The 20,445-nt window shown below is 36.9% G+C and overlaps 1 long non-coding RNA gene and 2 other non-coding genes across 3 annotated transcripts; all 3 read left to right on the top strand.

Annotated features, from left to right (window-relative positions):
- The first annotated feature begins 764 nt into the window (after positions 1-764).
- Positions 765-8,759, top strand: LOC128650210 (uncharacterized). Its single transcript, XR_008400733.1, has 5 exons — positions 765-923; positions 1,514-1,569; positions 4,540-4,600; positions 7,177-7,286; positions 8,581-8,759. It is a non-coding gene; the product is annotated as an uncharacterized LOC128650210 (long non-coding RNA).
- On the top strand, positions 4,192-4,312 carry LOC128650700 (small nucleolar RNA SNORA26). The gene has a single exon (XR_008400962.1). It is a non-coding gene; the product is annotated as a small nucleolar RNA SNORA26 (small nucleolar RNA).
- LOC128650701 (small nucleolar RNA SNORA26) lies at positions 6,821-6,935 on the top strand. The gene has a single exon (XR_008400963.1). It is a non-coding gene; the product is annotated as a small nucleolar RNA SNORA26 (small nucleolar RNA).
- Positions 8,760-20,445: the final 11,686 nt, after the last annotated feature.

Here is a 20,445-nt window from a genome sequence, read left to right as displayed (position 1 = left end):
AACGGTACTGTCCCTTTCAAAACGGGATGTATGGTCAGCCTACCCAAATCCGGAAGTGTTTCTTTAAGGAATTCCTTTAGTTGGTGGGATGTTATAGAACCCTCAAAGCATGCATCAGTAGCCAAAATGTCCCCACTGATAATAATAAAATAAAAACACAAATACTACCTTATTTACTGCACGTAATTAAACTTTGTACTCTAAAATATTTAAGCATTCAACAAGCGTACGATCACTGGAAAATAGGTTTGTTGTATGTGGTTGTGCAATAAAGCTACTTTTTTAATGTGCCTTTAGTGGGAAGCTACTTTAATGATAAGTCCCTATCTTATTTAGGGTTTCAAGGTGTCCAATATATAACTGGGGGGGGGGGTAGCGGCGCAATAGCAGGAGAAGCCACCTCCCTGAAATGAGTTTTTGCAGGTTGGGATGTCTGTTTTTATGAGGTTTGTCATGATAGTTACAAATAATTTACATGTACCTTTAAGGTAAAAAAAAATCCCACAGTCCCTTATAGCTTCATAAATAAATATACCAATTTTTAAATAAAAAAAATGTTAATAACTTTAAAATATGAATCCAAGTTCTACCATATAATTTGATACTATTCCGCGCCATTTGCCCTGAGAGTGCGTCATCATGATCGTAATCGTATTGAATAGAGCGCATGTGTATGGTGATTGGTGAACTCACTCAATAGTTTCAGCTCCCGCCCCCAGAACGTCACTTCCCTGGGCAGTGAGCTATGAAATGCCTTTCCTTGGTTATAGCTCGGCCATTTGCCCCGTGGAGCTGCAGCATGGTAGACAGTTGTGTTAAGCTTGTGCGCGGTTTTGTCTCTAATATTGAACTCAACATGCTCCAGTGTCGTCTATTATGTGATTCAGCTGTCATGTCACGCCAGATGCCACACGTTTGTTTTGGTAATGTTAGCAATGGTTGTATTTTCACTCGTAGAATATTTACCGCCATGTAACCCAAGTGTTAAATGTGAGCGCTGAAGTGGCGCACCTTACCCGTCGCTTAATGCTCTTTAATAGCCGTGTTTGTCTCTAATTCAAGTGCCTTTCAAGTTCTGGCCTGTGCCCGGCAGAACGTGTTAGTAATCTTTTACTTTACTTTAGTCTCTAGCTTCTTGATTCATTTATTAAGTAAAATGCTCGTTCGTGTTAAGCAACAGATTAGGTTTCTCTGTTTGATTTTAAGCAGAGTAAGATTGTTCGCTTTAGTTTATGGCCACGTGCTTTAGGCTGGTTTAGGATACCTGAAGGGATTCATGATACATTGGAAGATGTTTCCACCCCTCTTAATGCCAAGAAGGCTTATTTCTCGCGTTTATAAATGCAAATTTAGTTTGTATTGTGTATTAAACACTATAGATGCCAAAAAAGCAATCGTTCGGTATTCACTATAATACTCTGCAGTGTCCATGTTTTGGTTTAGAAATTGTTTGTACACTGTCGTTAACAGAACACGTTTCATATATCTAATAAAATATTTATTTTGTTTGCAGACATGACATAATGCCACAAAGGCCTTTGATTCTGAAAATGTAAAGTAAGGAGTGAGGTGAGTATTTTGCAAAATACAGAACTTATTTTCAGAGCACTGTGATGAATGCTTAAAGGGACACTCGTCAAAATTAAACTTCAAGATTCAAATACAGGATGCAATTTTAATTAACTTTCAAATTAACTTCCATTAACAAAATGTGCACAGTCTTTTTATATTTACACTTTGAGTCACCAACTCCTACTGAGCATGTGCAAGAATTCACAGCATATACGTATATGCATTTGTAATTGGCTGTCACATGATACGGGGGAGTGGAAATATACATTACTTTGCAATTTATTTAACAAAAATCTACTACTCATTTGAAGTTCAGACTAAGTGCTATTGCATTGTCTTATCATGCATTTGTTGATTATGCAAATCCACAGTGTTGACTGGTCCTTTAAAGGGACAGTATACACATTGTCATATAACTGCATGTAATAGACACCACTATAAAGAATAAGATGCACGGATGCTGATATAAAAATCAAGTATATAAAACAGTTTAAAAACTTACTTAGAAGCTTTCAGTTTAGCTCTGTTGAAAAGGTAGCTGGAAAGCCCACTGCAAGTGGCAAATAAGACCCTCTCCCTCTTTTGCATATGAAAAGACCCTTTATACAAACAGGAGCAAGCTGGAGAAGGTAGCTGACGGTATTCATATAAAACTTTGGGGCTTGGTTAGGAGTCTAAAAATCAGAGAAATGTTATTTAAAAATAAGCAAAACTATATAAATTTTTTGTAAAAAAAAAAAAAACTTTATGGGCTATATACATAATCTACAAAACATTTATGCAAAGAAAAGGGACATAATACTCCTATGCTAAATCACTTGAAACTGATGCAGTATAACTGTAAAAAGCTGACAGGAAATTATCACCTGATCATATCTGTGTAAAAAAAGATTATTTTTTTTACCTCACAATCTCCTCTGCTCAACAGAGTAGTTCTGTTTAAACAAATATACTTCAGCTGCAGGTACAAAAAAGCAAATGAACAGCAGCCAATTAGCATCAGTAGTGCTGAGGTCATGGACTCTTACTGTGATCTCATGAGATTTCATAGTAAACTTCCTTAAACTGAATAGGGAAATAAGATGAGTGTGCATGTTTTCTCACTCCCTTAGCTGTCCCGGGACAGAGTTACTGATTTTCTGCATAGAAGTCCTTTACAATGGGATGTGGCTACTGTGGATTTTTTTATGTAAAATATCTATCTTTTTTACATAGATGTTCAGGTGTTATATTCTAGTCTGCTTTTTTACAGCTTTGCTGCGTCACTTTCAAGTGTTTCAACATTTGGGTATCATGGCCCTTTAATCAAACAATCTTCCTTTTTTACATAGAGAAGCTCAGGTGATATTTTCCTGTCAGCTTTTTACAGTTATACTGCATCAGTTTCAAGTGATTTAGCATATGAGTATTATGTCCCTTTAATGGCCATTCTATGCAAAACACAGCAGTGACAATACGTTAGTTATCATAATTGTGCATTTAACTATGGGTTTAGCACACTTTAAAATAACAATAGTGCTATATTAAAGGCTGAGTCAACACCAGAATTTTTGTTTAATTTTTTTTTATTACCTATTCCCCAGTTTTGCATAACAAACACTGTTATAAAAATATACTTTTTACCTCTGTGATTAACTTGTATCTAAGCATCTTCTGACAGCACCCTGGTTACATGACATTTTATTGTCTTTTATTTTAGCCAATTAGTGCAGTCTGCCACAAGCGTGAGCACAATGTTATCTATATGGCTCACATGAACTAGCTCTCCCCTGTTATGGAAAGCATGTGATAAGAGGCAGCCTTCAAGGACTTAGATATTATCATATGAGCCATTCTAGGTTTAGCTTTCAAGTAAGAATACTAAGAGAACAAAGCAAAATTGGTGATAAAAGTAAATTGGAAAGTTGATTAAAATGACATGCCCTATTTGAAACATGAGGGTTTTTTGGACCTGACTGTACCTTTAAGGATATTGATCCTGCATTACTGTGTGTTTAACCTCTCTAAAGGGGTTAAACACAGGACTGATGCCCAGGACCAGTGAGTCATCGCTAGTCGCACGGTTTCGATGTGCAGATTTCTACTGTTTAACCCCATTTGTAGTGGTTAAATACACAGTAGTGCAGGGTCGAATTAAAGCATGTAATTTCTATTAAGATCCTTTAAAGGGACACTAAACCCCCATTTTTAATTTTTTTTCCTTCATAATTCGGATAGAACATAACATTTCTAACTTTCAAGTTTGCTTAATTCTCGTTATCCAATGCTGAAAGAACTGCTGGCAGCTAGCTAAAAACATCTAGTTAGCCAATCCCAAGATAAATATATGCAGGCACCAGTCATTTGCTAGCTGCCTCTAGTGTAGGATATATGCATATTCATTTTCAACAGTCAATACCAAGAGCACGAAGCATATTTGAAAATATAAGTGATTTTAAATAACTTAGCGTAGGAACTATCTTTGTAGTTTTGTTTTTTTCCAAGTTCCTGTTTGTATGTTCCCCCTTTTAGCTTTGTCAACAGAAAAGTCTGCTTTCTTTATAAACATATACAAAAACCAGGAGCTCGAAATAGCAGGCTTGCACGTTTTGGTCGTAGTTAGACATTCCCTCTTTAGCTTTGCCCACTTTAAGACTGTCTGTTCTTTCAGTGGCCAGTATAGGGGGATAAATTAAAATGCTCTCTAAAACTCAAGTAAAGGTATATGTCTTTGCTTTGTATCCTGTCTGGAGCAATAACATTCAGTTCTATTAGTCTTGTGTCTGTATATCCACATTTGCCTAATCTCAGGATCCAGAGAACCACGGCTCTTAGAATTTTGTCTTGCTTTAAACTTTTTTTTTTGTATTGTACACATGTATAGTATCTTCCTTTTTGGGCTCCTTAAAAAAAAATTGTCGATCCTAAATTTCATGTTTGCAAACCTCTGGATTATACTTATGTGTTCTCATCTTATTTTATTTACAGACCCGTCTGTCTGACTTGATGTGCACTTGTTACAGAAAGTGGATGAAAACAAACTTAACAGGTAACGACCAATTTACATTTAGTATTAGGCTAGAGCTGGAGTTAGTTTACTCCTATTTTTTCTTCGTTCTCTTGCTATCTTTATTTTAAAATCAGGAATGTAAATCTTAGCAGCCAGCCCATTTTAGGTTCAACCACCATGAATAGCGCTTGCTTATTGGAGGCTTACATTTACCCACTAATAAGCAAGCATAACCCAGGTTCTTAATAAAAAATGGGCCGGTTCTTATGCATCACATTCCTGCTTTTGACATAAAGATAGCAAAAGAACAAAGAAAAATTAATAGGCATAAATTAGAAAGTTGCTTAAAATTGCATCCTTTTCAACAAAAAATACAAATAGAATGAATAAAATTTGATAATAGAAGTTAATTTGATGGGTTTAAATCGCATGCTCTATCTGAATCATGAGAGAAACATTTTGGGTTTCATATCCCTTTAAGGGAGCAGGGGTTGGTTTTCAAACCCCCTCAATCTTAACTCCCCTTAAGCCCTAGAAACCTTCAAGATTCCCAGGACATACTTGAAAACAAGAGAAATCTCAATGTGTCCTTCCTGGTAAAATATATTTTATAAATAAAGATTCACAGTTTGAAGGGTAATCTCATGGTCTTTCAAACTAAGCTGTCTTGGGGGTTGGTTTAAGCACCCTTTTATTTAAAAAAAAAATAAAAAATATTGTTTTAAATCACAACATACAAATACCCCTGTTACAGCCAATCAATAAGTCCTAGAGACTCCCAATATTCTTGTTAAAGCCCCCAAGACCCCTGTTATTTTAATAGCCATGTTAAGTGATAACCTGGCGTGAATAAATGTGCATTTATTTTCATAAAGGCTCATGGGAGCCCTTAAAGGGAAACTGAACCCAAATTTTTGTTTTCTTTCATAATTCAGATAGAGCATGCAATTTTAAGCAACTTTCTAATTTACTCCTTTTCTTTGTTCTCTTGCTATCTTTATTTGATAAAGAAGGCATAAGCTTTTTTTTTTTTTTAGGTTCAGGACTCTGGACAGCACTCTTTTACCCAGGTTGTTCACCAAAAATGGTCTGGCATCTAAACTTACATTCTTGCATTTTAAATAAAGATACCAAGAGAATGAAGAAAATTTGATAATTGGAGTAAATTAGAAAGCTTCTTAAAATGTTATGCTCTATCTGAATCACACAAGAAAAAATTTGGGTTCAGTGTCCCTTTAAGTGCAGATTAGTTACTTAGATGTATATGGAACCCACAATTTTCTCATGATACAGAGAGCATACCGTTTTAAACTACTATAAATTACCTATACATTTTTCTTCATTCTCTTGGATTCTTTTGTGAAAGAGGATGTGTAAGCTTTAGAAGCCTGGCCATTTTCGGGGCACTATATGGCAGCAGTTTTGCAAGAATGTTATCCATTTGCAAGAGCACTAGATGGCAGCGATATTTCTTGCCATGTAGAGCTCCAGGCACCTTAGCTCAGTATCACTTCCACAAAGAACAGAATAGGAACAAAGCAAGTTTGAGAATAGAGCATACAATTGAAAAAAGAGTTCATTTTTCTTCTGTGTGAATCACTAAAGAAAATGTTTGGGTTTCATATCCTGAAAGCCCCTTTTGTATAACTCCTTTATACTGTAATGTTTAGGGGGGTGGGACACATAGTGTACCCCCAAATCATAGTATGGTTTTAATCTGCTGGGTCTCCTGAGCAGAAAGATGTGTATTTCTCAGTGAAAAAAATAACTACAGAAGTATGAGCAGCATTTAAAAACCGCTCAGCACATGGCTGGAAACGGCAATGCTGATCCCATCGCTAGTCATGTTTAGAGTATCATTTTAAGACAAGAGACCCTGCATCTTATTGCCAGAGTTATACTTCTGCTATTTAATGCCTTGTTTGTTTAAAAAAAAATCCTAAAATTCTGTTGAGTAAAATGCTCTTTAGTAAAGTTTTTCTTTCTAAGTTGGAGTATTAGTAGTAAGTTGTTACAAACTACAGCAGATAGTGACTGTTAGCAGATTCTGTTACACCAGAAGTAACATCTCTCTTCATGCAGCCCAATTTATGAATGTCCAAAAACACAGCATTTAACTTGCATAAGTATCTGTTCCTAGCCTTCTCAAATGAAGATAATATTGTGTATAGGACAAACCAAACTTTTTTTTTTTCTTTTTACATTAAATGATTAACACATCTTGGCTCCTCAGATTAGTTCACCAACCCCTCTTAAGCTTTGCCCACTTTTAGACTGTTCTTCAAGTGGCCATCACAGAGGGGCATATTAAATGCTCTATAAAACTCATGTAAGGTGTGTGTCTTTACTTTGAATCCTGTCTGGAGCAATAACATTTACAGAAGTCATAACTATATACAGTATGAAGCATGTCGGCTATGAACTTCCTTTTATAGCCTAGATATTTTACTAAGCATCCATTTTTTATTTGTTAAAAAGGAAGTAAATGTTTATGCCAGTGTGATATTTCAATGTCATGAAACCTTGCAGCATAAAGCTACTCCTTGACATTCTCTTTACTTGTTATATATGTTTAATGACAGATACTCATAGATAATCTCATACTGTTCCCACAGGCCATCTTAAATGCTGAAATCCGCTTCCAGGGGAGACCCAGAGCAAGTTATATACCTATTGATTTTTATTCAGTTTGATCCATGCAGGGTGTTTTTTCCAGTATAAAAGGGTAATTATGAGTTGCAAATGGGCAATTTTTTTTTTATTTTTTTGCGATAACCCCTTTAACGCCCATGTGAAGCTGCTTCCTGTGCTTTATGATGGTTAACACAAGGGGAAGAGTATATCCTCTCCAAAACACAGGCAGGAGTGCATCCCCTGTTCTGTATCCTGTCGTGTGGTACAAAGGCTATAATCAAATAAACCTCTGTATTCAACCTCACTGTATTTACAACAGCAACTGTAATATTTGAATTGTGCCCGGTTTAAAGGGCCACTAAACCCAAAATCTTTCTTTCATGATTCAGATAGAGAATAGAAATTTAAACATTACAATTTACTTCTATTTATTTTGCTTCATATTTTAGATATCCTTAGTTGAAGAAAAAGCAATGCACATGGTGAGCCAATCACACAAGGTTTCCATGTGCAGCAACCAATCAGCAGCTACTGAGCATATCTAGATATGCTTTTAAGCAAAGAATATCAAGAGAATAAAACAAATTAGACAATAGAAGTAAATTAGAAAGATGTTTAAAATTGCATTCTCTTTCTAAATCATGAAAGAAAAAATGTGGGTCTCATGTCCCTTTAACTGTAGAAACAAGATGTGCCATTGGTACTATGTCTGTGTTCCGTTTAGAAATCAAAAAGTTTGCGCTAAATTTAACACTACAAGGAGCACATTTGTGCTAAACTCATGCATAAGGCCAGCTTGCTCATGTTTATTTTTGCAATATAATTGAACTGGCAAAAAATGCTTCTAATAAATTATTTGTTTTTGGTGTTTTTTTTTTTTTTTTTTTTGCACATTTCTTGTGAGGGCCCTGTGTACCAGTATTTAAACACCACACATTCTCAAAGGGTCAGCAGCAAGCTTGTATGACTGAAGTTAAGTCTTCAGAAGCAATACACACCACTGTCATCTCAGGTGTGGGGTTTAAATACTGGTGCACAGGCCTTCACTGGATATGTTCATTTGCTTAAACACTTTCTTTTACTAGAAGCATTTTTGTTAATGGAAGTATATTGCAAAAAAGCTATTTCAAATTGAAATACATTTATGCACACTTTTTTTTTTTTACCTTTCTATCCCTTTAAGAAAAAAGCTAATTTGCAGTTTTGCACCTATCCTTTTAGCTTTGGCCACCTGTTCTTATTGCCAGCATATTGGAGTTATATAGACAGAATATGCTTTTATTGCCTTCAAAACCCGTATTCACACCTTTCTCCCAAAATTCAATCAAAACTTCTTATCCTTAGTACATAGTCATGTATCATGTAATTACTTTTTTTTTTTATAGGTCTTTTGAAAATATAAAGAATGGAGCCTACACTAATTACTGAAGAAAACCATTACATGATGTATTTAAGAATACAGTGGAAACTTTTATTCGTTGAGTTCATCATAAACTGATGATAAATGGATATAGCTTCATTTTAGAAGAACAAATATTAATTGCTAATAAAAATATTTGTCGCAGGTGGACTTTTGTGCTATTTATCACCACTAATATGCTCAGTTTTAATTGCAATTAAAAATACATTTAAAAAAACATTTGTGCAGTGCACTGAATTTAAACATTGATGTATTTAAAATGCCTATAAAATATGCCTATGCTTTTCTAGTTATACATATACATCTCAAAATTTATACTCTTTACCTAGCCATTAGTGAAAGGAAATTTAATGGTGGCAAGTGAAAGTAAATGAATGCTGAATAAACATTCACTCATGGTCCAAAGTCTGGTGTGTTGTATGGTCCAAAGTTAGCACATTTGCAAATGTACTCTTATTGCAGCATTGACAAACACATATTTTGGGCTATGTGCTAAAATTATCAGGAGGAATATTATTTTTTTATATATATATATATATATATATATATATATTTATATTTACATACACACACTCCTAGAAAGGGCAAGGTTGTTTGTTCCTCAAGGGCTGTAGGAAGACTGTTCTGAGAGGGTAAACGGGGGCAGAGAGTGATTGGAGAGGAAGATAGCTTTACAAGTGGAGAATATAAAGTAGAGGTATGAGAGGGGGATGAGTGTTAAGAGGAAATATGGCATGAGGGAGAGGGTAAAAAGATTGAGGAAGGGGAGAAAGATACTTAAAGGGACAGTCAACCATAGAATTGTTATTGTTTTAAAAGACAGATAATCCCTTTTATTACTCATTCCCCAGTTTTGCATAACAAACAGTCATATTAATATACTTTTTACCTCTGTGGTTACCTTGTATCTAGGAACCCTCTTCCAGCCCCCTGATCACATGACTGTGACTGTTTATTATCTATTGTCTTAAATTTAGAATTGTATTGTGCTAGATCTTAAATAACTTTCTGTGCCTGAACAGTGTTCTCTATATGGCCCACGTGTACTTTCTGTCTTTGTGTTGAAAAGAGATTTAAAAAGCATGTGATAAGCGGCAGCCCTCAAAGGCTTAGAAATTAGCATATGAGCCTACCTAGGTTTAGTTTAAACTAAGAATACCAAGAGAAAAAAGCAAATTTGATGATAAAAGTAAATTGGAAAGTCAATTAAAATTAAAAGTCCTATCTGAATAATGAAAGTTTAATTTATACTTCTCTGTCCCTTTAAGAGATAGAAGGGAGAGATGATTAAAATAATCTTCAGGTCTGCTAAAACCTTCCATAACTAAGCAATCACTTCAACAACTTCCTATTTCTATCCAGCTGTTTTACCCAGAAGCACAAAGTTCATATTTCTAACTGCTATGCACTTTATTCTATTGCTGTATGTAGCAATATTTAATTTAAGACCTAAAATAATAAAAATGACTGCACAATGGCAAAACATATGCAGAGGGGGTGAAGCAGTGGGTAGGATCAGAAGTGGCATGTAACATTTTGGCCTGGCTAGTAGCTTGAAAACGGAAATATGGAGCCCTGATTATTTATATATCTCTGATTACCTTGTATCTAAGCATCTGCAGACTGCCCCCTTAATTCACTTTTGACAAACTTGCATTTTAGCCATTAACTGCTGACTTCATAAATAACTCCACTGGGGTAAGCAGTGTTATTTATATGGCACACGTACTAGCATTGTCTAGCTGTGAAACTCCAAATGCACTGAGGGGGTGGCCTACAAGCGCTTATAAATTGGCATGAGTCTACCGAAGTTTAGCTTTCTACAAAAAATACCAAGAGAGCAAAGCAAATTTAATGATAAAATTTAAATGGAAAGTTGTTTAAAATGGCATGCCCTATCTGAATCCTGAGTTTAATTTTGACTAGACTGTCCCTTTAAAAAAAATCAATATACTTTAACATTATGGGTTTTCCAAATCCTGTTAGAAGTGAAAATGAAGACTCCAGATTAATACTGCTAAATTCATGTTGGTGATTGTGTACACCCTAGCTGTCCTGAAAGGGACAGTATACACCAATTTTTAGGTAACTACATTTAGTAGATAATATAAGAATATGCACATACAGATATAAAAATCCAGTATAAAGTCTTTTGCAAAAGTACTTAGAAGCTCCCAGTTTAGCACTGTTGATTAGGTTAGGTTGGGACACCCAGTGAAAGGGGCTAGGCAAGCAGAACCCCCCCCCCTCTGCATATGAAAAGACCATTTACACACAGTAACAAGCAGGAATCTACAATTTTGGAGCTTGGTTAGGAGTCTGAAAATAAGTTGTTTGATTTTTAGAGCAAAACTACATTTTTTGCAAAAACACTTCCAGATGGGCTATATATGGATCTACAAAACATTTTATGCAAAGAAAAATCTAGTGTATAATGTCACCAAATAAATGCTAGTTAGAATGATGCATTTAAAGAAAAAAAAATAGTCTGAGAATAACCTGTAGGTGTAATTTTTAATGTTAAATTAGCTGTTTTAAATATTGACAAAATAAGTATAAAGTTTTAGCTGCCATGTTGTAACTTAGGTTAACTTTTCTGTTGTGGCTAGTTAGGGACAGTTTATAAATGTGTCCCTAAAGTGCGGCCATTGGCTGCGTGGATTTGTTCTGCACTTTTCTAACAGAATGGAATCACAGGAAAAGGGGACAAATAATGAAAGTATATTGTGTATATATATTTTAATATTACCATCTCAGTGTTCAATGTCCCTTTAATTAGTCTTTGCAGCAATTAGATAAAGGAAACGGTTACATGTTGGCACCCATTGCTTTATGAATGTTACAAAAAAGTAAAAACAAAATGGCAATTCAGGTGAATCTTTGCTATAAATATTATTCCATATAGCATTTGAGTATTTTTTATTTTAAGGGACAGTCGACACCAGAATTTTTGTTGTTTAAAAATAAATAATCCCTTTATTACCCATTCCCCAGTTTTCCATAACCAACACTGTTATAGAAATACACTTTTTACCTCTGATCTTGTATCTAAACTTCTGCAAACTGCCCTCTTATTTCAGTTATTTTGACACTTGCATTTTAGCCACAAAAAAAAAATTGTCCCTGAAGCCTTCTCCCTGTCTGCAATAAATAACAAATTTCTTATTGTTTAAATCAGGTGCTAAGTCATGACTATTGGTAATCAACATGCTTGTTTAGTGCAAACATTGCATTCAGGTGATCAGAAGAGTAATGCACCCCATAAATGTAATCTCTGTATCATGCCGTTTTATATTAGGCTGCACTCTCCAGGTTTCCCATCTCTGGTCTAATTCCCTTGTTTAGCTGTATAGAAACAATTTATGTATTGATTCAAAATGAAAATGTGCATCAACACCTTTTTCAATTTAGGAAAAAGCCTTTTTGCAATATACTAACGTTCACAAAAATGCTTACTGTTTTAGCTGCATACCCTATTTGTGACTAGAGCGTCAGGATTTAAAGGGACAGTCTACAGCAAAATTCTTATTGTTTAAAAAGATAGATAATCTCTTTATTACCCATTCCCTAGATTTGCATAACCAACACAGTTATAAAAATACACTTTTTACCTCTGTGATTACCTTGTATCTAAGCCTTTGCAAACTGCCCCCTTATTTCAGTTCTTTTGACAGACATCCATTTTAGCCAATCAGAGCTGGCTCCCTGGAGCTCCACATGTGTGAGCAGTGTTGTCTATATCAGGGGTTGCCAACCTTTCGGACCTCAGGGACTAATAAACTCACAATTTTGAATCCCATGGACCACTAACATAATAATAATTGTTATATATATATATACACACACATACTGTACATAACTAGTATAACCATAGCTAAGTTTACATTATGTACATGTTTAAGAATTATTTTTTGGAATTAACTAACTGAATGACAAAACTGAGAGTATACTTGCTAATGAGTAGGGAGATTGTAATTTTACTCCTCCATTTTCACTGATGCCCAGCCAAGCACTGCAGGGAGTTGTGGCACGACAGGGGGACACCATCAGATGAGACTAATTCCTGCTTGATGATGTCAAGGACCACCAACATCTCGTGGACCACTGGTTGGCGACCGCTGATCTATATGACACAAATGAACCAACACCCTCTAGTGGTGAAAAACTGTCAAAATACCCTGTGAGAAGAGGCGGCCTTCAAGGGTTTAGAAATTGGCATATGAACCTCCTAGGTTTAGCTTTCAACTAAGAATACCAAGAGAATAAAGCAAATTTGCTGAAAAAAGTAAATTGGAAAATAGTTTAACCCCTTAACGACCGAGTGACGTGCCAGGGTACGTCCTCAAAAAAAGGCAGTTAACGCCTGAGGACGTACCCTGCACGTCCTCGGTGTGGAAAGCAGCTGGAAGCGATCCTGATCGCTTCCAGCTGCTTTCCGGTTATTGCAGTGATGCCTCGATATGGAGGCATCCTGCAATAACCTTAAATGGCCATCCGATGCAGAGAGAGCCACTCTGTGGCCCTCTCTGCACCGGACATCGATGGCCGGTATCGTTGGTGGGTGGGAGCGAACTTGGGAGGCGGGTGGGCGGCCATCGATGCGTGGTGTAATGTGCAGGGGGGCGGGGGCGGGAGCGACGGGGCGCGCATGTGAGCGCGCGCGTGTACAGGGGGGCGGCCGGCGGGCGCGTGCACGGGGCGGGAGCGGGAGGGAACCGCTACACTACAGAAAAAAAATCTGAGAATTGCTCTAAATAATAAGAAAACAAAAATGTTCAATACAGTTTCTAAGTGATCTGCAACTTGTGGGAGGTTGGTGGGGGAAAGCTACACTACAGAAAAGGGTTTTTTTTTAGAAAAAAATATTCCTTTTTTTACTAAACTGGGTACTGGCAGACAGCTGCCAGTACCCAAGATGGCGCCCGCTAAGGCAGAGGGGGAGGGTTAGAGAGCTGTTTGGTGTGGGATCAGTGAGGTTGGGGGCTAAGGGGGATACTACAAAGCAGCATATGTAAATATGCTATAAAAAAAACCTAAAAAAAAAACACAAATATACCTTTTATTTTAGTACTGGCAGAGTTTCTGCCAGTACTTAAGATGGCGGGGACAATTGTGGGGTGGGAGAGGGAAGAGAGCTGTTTGGGAGGGATCAGGGGGTCTGATGTTTCAGGTGGGAGGCTGAGCTCTACACTAAAGCTAAAATTAACCCTGCAAGCTCCCTACAAGCTACATAATTAACCCCTTCACTGCTAGCCATAATAACACGTGTGATGTGCATCAGCATTTAGTGGCCTTCTAATTAACAAAAAGCAACGCCAAAGCCATATATGTCTGCTATTTCTGAACAAAGGGGATCCCAGAGAAGCATTTACAACCATTTGTGCCATAATTGCACAAGCTGTTTGTAAATGATTTCAGTGAGAAACCTAAAATTGTGAAAAATTTAATGTTTTTTTTTTTATTTAATCGCATTTACGGTGAAATGGTGGCATGAAATATTACCAAAATGGGCCTAGATCAATACTTTGGGTGTCTACTACACTACACTAAAGCTAAAATTAACCATGCAAGCTCCCTACAAGCTACCTAATTAACCCCTTCACTGCTAGCCATAATACACGTGTGATGCGCAGCGCCATTTAGCAGCATTCTAATTACCAAAAGCAACGCCAAAGTCATATATGTCTGCTATTTCTGAACAAAGGGGATCCCAGAGAAGAATTTACAACCATTTATGGCATAATTGCACAAGCTGTTTGTAAATAATTTCAGTGAGAAACCAAAAGTTGTTAAAAAATTTGTGAAAAAGTGAACGATTTTTTGTATTTGATCGCATTTGACGGTGAAATGGTGGCATGAAATATACCAAAATTGGCCTAGATCAATACTTTGGGATGTCTTCTAAAAAAATATTTACATGTTAATGGATATTAAGAGATTCCTAAAGATATTAGTGTTCTAATGTAACTAGCGCTAGTTTTGAAAAAATAATGGTTTGGAAATAGCAAAGTGCTACTTGTATTTATGGCCCTATAACTTACAAAAAAAGCAAAGAAGATGTAAACATTGGGTATTTCTAAACTCAGGACAAAATTTAGAAACTTTTTAGCATGGGTGTTTTTTGGTGGTAGTAGATATGTAACAGATTTTGGGGGTCAAAGTTAGAAAAAGTGTGTTTTTTTCCATTTTTTCCTCATATTTTATAAACATTTTTATAGTAAATTATAAGACATGATGAAAATAATGGTATCTTTAGAAAGTCCATTTAATGGCGAGAAAAACGGTATATAATATGTGTGGGTACAGTAAATGAGTAAGAGAAAAATTACAGCTAAACACAAACACTGCAGAAATGTAAAAATAGCCTTGGTCCCAAACGGACAGAAAATGGAAAAGTGCTCTGGTCATTAAAGGGTTAAAATTATAATGTGGGGAGTGGTATACACAAATGCACACCACACCCTTTAGGGTGCGCCTCCCAGTTGCCAAAAAATCAGATAGGTAAATAGTCTAGAACCTAGACATAAAACAATACACACAGTAACACAGGATAAAACAACAGAACAGTGAACTATACAGTAGGTATAGGTATGTTAATGTCCATTCATCAATCAAGTCCCACTATCTGGCGGCAGCACTCTGTCAAAGGATGGTCGTCCTGATGGTTAGATACTGCAAATAGAAGAACACAGAGGCGCCACCATGGCCCAGTACCACCAAAACAAAGAAATAAATATATAGAAGGCACTATATATACTCACAAACGTCAAGCACCCAGGTGGTGCTAGTGGGGCAGGCTGAAACTTCACAGTAGTTCAGCTCACTGATATACCTCCAAATAGATCCAGTCGGTGTTCCTTGAGAGCCTAAGATCCTATGCCTAGAAAAGAGAGAGGCAAACCAACATGGCCTAGTATTGTTTGAGCCCAGGGAGAATATAGCCCTAATGGGTATACTCACAGGAAACAAAGCACCTCCAGGTGCAATATCAGCAAGCTGGAACCATAAGTCGCCCAGTAGACAAACCACGGCAAGTGATCCTCCGCTTCCAATAGTATAACGGTGGATAGGAGAGGGGTGTATGAAACCCCACAACAGGTTATTAGGTCAAAATACCACACCAGCAAGTGTATATAAAAGTAAAAATCTTTAATAACACAGCGACGCGTTTCTCAGCCGCCTATGGGCTGTTTCATCAGGCTATAATAAAACATTAAAAAATACACTTGCTATATACTAAATTGAAAAAACTAAAACATTATCTGATTGGACAATCAATTAAAAATCCAGCCAATGTGTGATCTTTCTCAATCAATTACTATGGTAACAATTTAGTTAGTATTCGGGTGGATAGGTGTGGCCAGGTGTGCACCTAATTTGCAAACTGACACGCCACCTAGCTTGCAACCCCTGTTGCTAATTGTTGCCATAGTGACCACCTAACAGTACAAACACAATATAAGTTTATCTAATGACAGTACATACACATTAAAAGTTTATCTCATACACATAACACATTTACATTTGATTAGCACAAAGGAATAATGACAAGTACTCAGTAGTTCATTTGGTGCCCATCTCCAGAGTTGTACTTATGAGAGGTCAAAGCGCAACCGGAAGGTAGTCCGGAGCTCATATGTGATCTATAAGTGCCTTACCGGCCTGATATTAATAGTATCACCAGCCCCATATGAGAACCTTTGTTGGATTCAATATGTGAAAGCATATTGAATCTATGTATAGGAGTGGTGATCAATGTATAGTGGGCTGTGTGCAAACATAGAGCTGTCATTATGAAATTCTGCGTGTCTTAGCGTAAAAGCCTTCTTAACATGAATACCTTATTGTCAATGTAATTCTTTCATATCGATCTTTTGTGCCAAAAGGCATCTGTTTACCCAATTGCTAGATCCTACTCGATGTTTGTGGATGACCCCAGACGCCTTCGGATGCGTCTCACTCTCTAACTATGTGATGTTACTTTGTTTAAAAATATCGGAGCTATTCTCCAATCGTTCTGGTGGCTCTAAGGGGAGTGTACATCCGCTCCAATGAGAATGCTTGTTGTGGGCGGGATAAGCACCTGATCGAATCCTATTCCTTTTGAATTAACATACATGTTAGCCCCAGAAATGGGAGCGCGAATGAGAGCACTCTTCATCACGCCCTTACGGCACACCTCCCATTTACTCTGCTACTATTGGTCTGAGGGCTTGTGAGGCATGTTTACCTACCCTATAGAGCCTTTGCAGTCAGCCAGGACAGTATTGGTCCTGACCTCGGTATAAGGTGCCTATATCGTGTTGAACGCACAGGGATATGTGTCTTGTAACTGAAATAAAAAATAAAGATAATAAGAAGTGAAAAATAATAAAATTTATTGCTAGCGGAACCCTGACATTTAGGACAATCTGTCATTGTATGTTGTATCGTGCAAACGATCGGAGGAGGGGGGGTGGGGGATATAACAAACAAGGGAACTATTTATTAATGGCCCAGAGATACATGATGCTGTTATATCTCGTTACAATGTACCATACTGGGCTGAACCCACTGTACTAATATAATAGTGATGGTGATAATATAGAAGGAAGTGATAATAAACCTATTTTATTTTGTGTACTTCTTAGTGAGAACAAATAGTGAGTGGGATTCTAATGTGTAATAGATGTGCTAGTGACCCCAGTGGTGTTTAACCAGTGTAAACTGATATTTTTATCTATATAATGTATATATATATACCTTGACTTAAATAAATTATAATAAGTGGACTGTGATAATCTAATATTGTAGGTAGTGCAAGTGTCGGTCAGTCTAATGTAATACAGTAGTGGTGCTGTGCCAGTAAGTGACTTTTTAGTTAATATAGATTAGAGGATGCCCTCCCAATGTTAACCCATAGATAAATCCACTATAAGCTATTAGTGGAAACAATATTATACAATACTTGTAATACGTGAGTATAAGTGGTGTGTCATTGTAACTAACAGTGTGTCTAGAAAGTAGAATAATGGGTAAAAGATGGATAGATTGTTTAAACTGATGATGAAAAACTCATATGGTGCTTGTGGTGGTCTAATCATATAATGAATTGAAAGAATGTGTAAGTGTATATTATAATAAAATATGTTAGGGGTGTGAGAGTTAACTGACATCTATGTACAGGGAATTGACAATTTGTGAGTCAATATTTAGCTAGCCTTGGTAATGGCAGCTATTACATTATCAAGCCTACAACCTATTGGAACTAAAGAAACTCTCCCTCTCCCCCTCCCATCCTGTCCACTAGTGTTCTCCCCTAATGATGAATTGTGAGATCGGTTTTCTTTAGTTACCAATAGGTTGTAGGCTTGATAATGTATTAGCTGCCATTACCCAAGGCTAGCTAAATATTGGACTCACAAATTGTCAATTCCCTTGTACATAGATGTCAGTTAACTCTCACACCCCTAACATATTTTATTATATTATACACTTACACATTCTTTCATTCATTTATATGATTAGACCACCACAAGCACCATATGAGTTTTCATCATCAGTTAAACATATCTATCCATCTTTTACCATTATTCTACTTTCTAGACACACTGTTAGTTACAATGACACACCACTTATACTCACGTATTACAAGTATTGTATAATAATGTTTCCACTAATAGCTTATAGTGATTTATCTATGGATAACATTGGAGGCATCATCTAATCTATATTAACTAAAAAGTCACTTACTGGCACAGCACCACTACTGTATTACATTAGACTGACGACACTGCACTACCTACAATATTAGATTATCACAGGCCACTATTATAATTGATTTAAGTCAAGGTATATATATATACATTATATAGATAAAAAATATCAGTTTACACTGGTTTAACACCACTGGGTCACTAGCACATCTATTACACATTAGAATCCCACTCACTATTTGGTTCTCACTAAGAAGTACACAAAATAAAAATAGGTTTATTAATCACTTCCTTTCTATATTATCACCATCACTATTATATTAGTACAGTGGGTTCAGCCAGTATGGTACTTTGTAACGAGATATAACAGCATCATGTTATCTCTGGGCCATTAATAAATAGTTTCCCTTGGTGTGTTATATCCCCCACCCCCCCCTCCCTCCGATCGTTTGCACGATACAAACATACAATGACAGATTGTCCTAATTGTTCCAGGGTTCGCTAGCAATAAATTTTATTATTTTCACTTCTATTATCTTTATTTTTTATTTCAGTTACAAGACACATATCCCTGTGCGTTCAACACGATATAGGCACCTTATACCGAGTCAGGACCAAATACTGTCCTGGCTGACTGCAAAGGCTCTATAGGGTAGGTAATCATGCCTCACAAGCCCTCAGACCAATAGTAGCAGAGTAAATGGGAGGGTGTGCCGTAAGGGCGTGATGAAGGATTGCTCTCATGTCGCGCTCCCATTTCTGGGGCTACTAGGTATGTTAATTTCAAAAGGAATAGGATTCGATCAGGTGCTTATCCCGCCCACAACAAGCATTCTCATTGGACGGATGTACACTCCCCTGTAGAGCCACCAGAACGATTGGATGAGATAGCTCCGATATTTTAAAACAAGAGTAACATCACATAGTTAGAGAGTGAGACGCATCCGAAGGCGTCTGGGTCATCCACAGAACATCGAGTAGGATCTAGCAATTGGGGTAAACAGATGCCTTTTGCACAAAAGATCGATATGACAAGAATTACATTGACAATAAGGGTATTCATGTTAAGAAGGCTTTACGCCTAAGACTCGCAGAATTTCATAATGACAGCTCTATGTTTGCACACAGCCCCACTATACATTGATCACCACTCCTATACAGTAGATTCAATATGCTTTCACATATTGAATCCAACAAAGGTTCTCATATGGGGCTGGTGATACTATTAATATCAGGCCGGTAAGGGCACTTATAGATCACATATGAGCCTCCGGACTACCTTCCGGTTGCGCTTTGACCTCTCATAAGTACAACTCTGGAGATGGGCACCAAATGAACTACTGAGTACTTGTCATTATACCTTTGTGCTAATCAAATGTAAATGTGTTATGTGTATGAGATAAACTTTTAATGTGTATGTACTGTCATTAGAGAAACTTATATTGTGTTTGTACTGTTTAGGGTGGTCACTATGGGCAACAATTAGCAACAGGGGTTGCAAGCTAGGTGGCGTGTCAGTTTGCAAATTAGGTGCACACCTGGCCACACCTATCCACCCGAATACTAACTAAATTGTTACCATAGTAATTGATTGAGAAAGATCACACATTGGCTGGATTTTTAATTGATTGTCCAATCAGATAATGTTTTAGTTTTTTCAATTTAGTATATAGCAAGTGTATTTTTTAATGTTTTATTATAGCCTGATGAAACAGCCCATAGGCGGCTGAGAAACGCGTCGCTGTGTTATTAAAGATTTTTACTTTTATATACACTTGCTGGTGTGGTATTTTGACCTAATAACCTGTTGTGGGGTTTCATACACCCCTCTCCTATCCACCGTTATACTATTGGAAGCGGAGGATCACTTGCCGTGGTTTGTCTACTGGGCGACTTATGGTTCCAGCTTGCTGATATTGCACCTGGAGGTGCTTTGTTTCCTGTGAGTATACCCATTAGGGCTATATTCTCCCTGGGCTCAAACAATACTAGGCCATGTTGGTTTGCCTCTCTCTTTTCTAGGCATAGGATCTTAGGCTCTCAAGGAACACCGACTGGATCTATTTGGAGGTATATCAGTGAGCTGAACTACTGTGAAGTTTCAGCCTGCCCCACTAGCACCACCTGGGTGCTTG

Source organism: Bombina bombina, chromosome 2 (assembly GCF_027579735.1).
Source record: "Bombina bombina isolate aBomBom1 chromosome 2, aBomBom1.pri, whole genome shotgun sequence".
Lineage (NCBI taxonomy): Eukaryota > Metazoa > Chordata > Amphibia > Anura > Bombinatoridae > Bombina > Bombina bombina.
This window is presented reverse-complemented; position numbering and strand designations above follow the sequence as displayed.